Here is a 3335-nt window from a genome sequence, read left to right as displayed (position 1 = left end):
GTTATTTTTACCAAAACACACCAACGTTCCCGGGTGGGCTCGAACTAGCAATCTTTCGGTTAACAGCCGAACGCGCTAACCATTGTGTCACGGAAGTTTAGAAAATAAATTGTCGTCAGGTATTGTAGAAAAACTTTGACTTTTTACGTTACACCTGACACAACACAACACCGCTCCCGGGTGGGCTCGAACCACCAAGCTTTTGATTAACAGCTGAACGCGCTAACCATTGCGCCACGGAAGCCCAAAATTTAAATGGTCGTCAGGTATTATGGAAAAACTTTGACTTTTTTCGTTATTTTTACCAAAACACACCAACGTTCCCGGGTGGGCTCAAACTAGCAATCTTTCGGTTAACAGCCGAACGCGCTAATCATTGTGCCACGGAAGTTTAGAAAATAAATTGTCGTCAGGTATTGTAGAAAAACTTTGACTTTTTACGTTACATCTGACACAACACAACTCCGCTCCCGGTTGGGCTCGAACCACCAACCTTTTTACTAACAACTGAACGCGCTAACCATTGCGTCACGGAAGCCAGAAAATTAAATGGTCGTCAGGTATTATGGAAAAACTTTGACTTTTTACGTTATTTATCACAAAACACACCAACGTTCCCGGGTGGGCTCGAACTAGCAATCTTTCGGTTAACAGCCGAACGCGCTAACCATTGTGCCACGGAAGTTTAGAAAATAAATTGTCGTCAGGTATTGTAGAAAAACTTTGACTTTTTACGTTACATCTGACACAACACAACACCGCTCCCGGGTGGGCTCGAACCACCAACCTTTTGATTAACAGCTGAACGCGCTAACCATTGCGCCACGGAAGCCCAAAATTTAAACGGTCGTCAGGTATTATGGAAAAACTTTGACTTTTTTCGTTATTTTTACCAAAACACACCAACGTTCCCGGGTGGGCTCGAACTAGCAATCTTTCGGTTAACAGCCGAACGCGCTAACCATTGTGCCACGGAAGTTTAGAAAATAAATTGTCGTCAGGTATTGTAGAAAAACTTTGACTTTTTACGTTACATCTGACACAACACAACACCGCTCCCGGGTGGGCTCGAACCACCAACCTTTTGATTAACAGCTGAACGCGCTAACCATTGCGCCACGGAAGCCCAAAATTTAAATGGTCGTCAGGTATTATGGAAAAACTTTGACTTTTGACGTTATTTCTACCAAAACACACCAACGTTCCCGGGTGGGCTCGAACTAGCAATCTTTCGGTTAACAGCCGAACGCGCTAACCATTGTGCCACGGAAGATTAGAAAATAAATTGTCGTCAGGTATTGTAGAACAACTTTGACTTTTTACGTTACATCTGACACAACACAACTCCGCTCCCGGTTGGGCTCGAACCACCAACCTTTTTACTAACAACTGAACGCGCTAACCATTGCGTCACGGAAGCCAGAAAATTAAATGGTCGTCAGGTATTATGGAAAAACTTTGACTTTTTACGTTATTTATCACAAAACACACCAACGTTCCCGGGTGGGCTCGAACTAGCAATCTTTCGGTTAACAGCCGAACGCGCTAACCATTGTGCCACGGAAGTTTAGAAAATAAATTGTCGTCAGGTATTGTAGAACAACTTTGACTTTTTACGTTACATCTGACACAACACAACTCCGCTCCCGGTTGGGCTCGAACCACCAACCTTTTTACTAACAACTGAACGCACTAACCATTGCGTCACGGAAGCCAGAAAATTAAATGGTCGTCAGGTATTATGGAAAAACTTTGACTTTTTACGTTATTTATCACAAAACACACCAACGTTCCCGGGTGGGCTCGAACTAGCAATCTTTCGGTTAACAGCCGAACGCGCTAACCATTGTGCCACGGAAGTTTAGAAAATAAATTGTCGTCAGGTATTGTAGAAAAACTTTGACTTTTTACGTTACATCTGACACATCACAACACCGCTCCCGGGTGGGCTCGAACCACCAACCTTTAGATTAACAGCTGAACGCGCTAACCATTGCGCCACGGAATCCCAAAAATTAAATGGTCGTCAGGGTTTATGGAAAAACTTTGACTTTTTTCGTTATTTTTACCAAAACACACCAACGTTCCCGGGTGGGCTCGAACTAGCAATCTTTCGGTTAACAGCCGAACGCGCTAACCATTGTGCCACGGAAGTTTAGAAAATAAATTGTCGTCAGGTATTGTAGAAAAACTTTGACTTTTTACGTTACAACTGACACAACACAACACCGCTCCCGGGTGGGATCGAACCACCAACCTTTCGGTTAACAGCCGAACGCGCTAACCATTGCGCCACGGAAGCCCAAAAATTAAATGGTCGTCAGGTATTATGGAAAAACTTTGACTTTTGACGTTATTTTTACCAAAACACACCAACGTTCCCGGGTGGGCCCGACTTTTTACGTTACATCTGACACAACACAACACCGCTCCCGGGTGGGCTCGAACCACCAACCTTTTGATTAACAGCTGAACGCGCTAACCATTGCGCCACGGAAGCCCAAAAATTAAATGGTCGTCAGGTATTATGGAAAAACTTTGACTTTTGACGTTATTTTTACCAAAACACACCAACGTTCCCGGGTGGGCTCGAACTAGCAATCTTTCGGTTAACAGCCGAACGCGCTAACCATTGTGCCACGGAAATTTAGAAAATAAATTGTCGTCAGGTATTGTAGAACAACTTTGACTTTTTACGTTACATCTGACACAACACAACACCGCTCCCGGGTGGGCTCGAACCACCAACCTTTAGATTAACAGCTGAACGCGCTAACCATTGCGCCACGGAATCCCAAAAATTAAATGGTCGTCAGGGTTTATGGAAAAACTTTGACTTTTTTCGTTATTTTTACCAAAACACACCAACGTTCCCGGGTGGGCTCGAACTAGCAATCTTTCGGTTAACAGCCGAACGCGCTAACCATTGTGCCACGGAAGTTTAGAAAATAAATTGTCGTCAGGTATTGTAGAAAAACTTTGACTTTTTACGTTACAACTGACACAACACAACACCGCTCCCGGGTGGGATCGAACCACCAACCTTTCGGTTAACAGCCGAACGCGCTAACCATTGCGCCACGGAAGCCCAAAAATTAAATGGTCGTCAGGTATTATGGAAAAACTTTGACTTTTGACGTTATTTTTACCAAAACACACCAACGTTCCCGGGTGGGCCCGACTTTTTACGTTACATCTGACACAACACAACACCGCTCCCGGGTGGGCTCGAACCACCAACCTTTTGATTAACAGCTGAACGCGCTAACCATTGCGCCACGGAAGCCCAAAAATTAAATGGTCGTCAGGTATTATGGAAAAACTTTGACTTTTGA

The 3335-nt window shown here is 44.2% G+C and overlaps 2 non-coding genes across 2 annotated transcripts; both read right to left on the bottom strand.

Annotated features, from left to right (window-relative positions):
- Positions 1-2229: 2229 nt before the first annotated feature.
- On the bottom strand, positions 2230-2302 carry TRNAN-GUU (transfer RNA asparagine (anticodon GUU)). Its single transcript has one exon. It is a non-coding gene; the product is annotated as a tRNA-Asn (tRNA).
- Positions 2303-3015: 713 nt separating this feature from the next.
- On the bottom strand, positions 3016-3088 carry TRNAN-GUU (transfer RNA asparagine (anticodon GUU)). Its single transcript has one exon. It is a non-coding gene; the product is annotated as a tRNA-Asn (tRNA).
- Positions 3089-3335: the final 247 nt, after the last annotated feature.

This window comes from Phalangium opilio, unplaced genomic scaffold (genome assembly GCF_054372755.1).
Source record: "Phalangium opilio isolate 3A_F unplaced genomic scaffold, DU_Popi_V2 ptg000329l_1, whole genome shotgun sequence".
In the NCBI taxonomy this organism is placed as follows: Eukaryota; Metazoa; Arthropoda; class Arachnida; order Opiliones; family Phalangiidae; genus Phalangium; species Phalangium opilio.
This window is presented reverse-complemented; position numbering and strand designations above follow the sequence as displayed.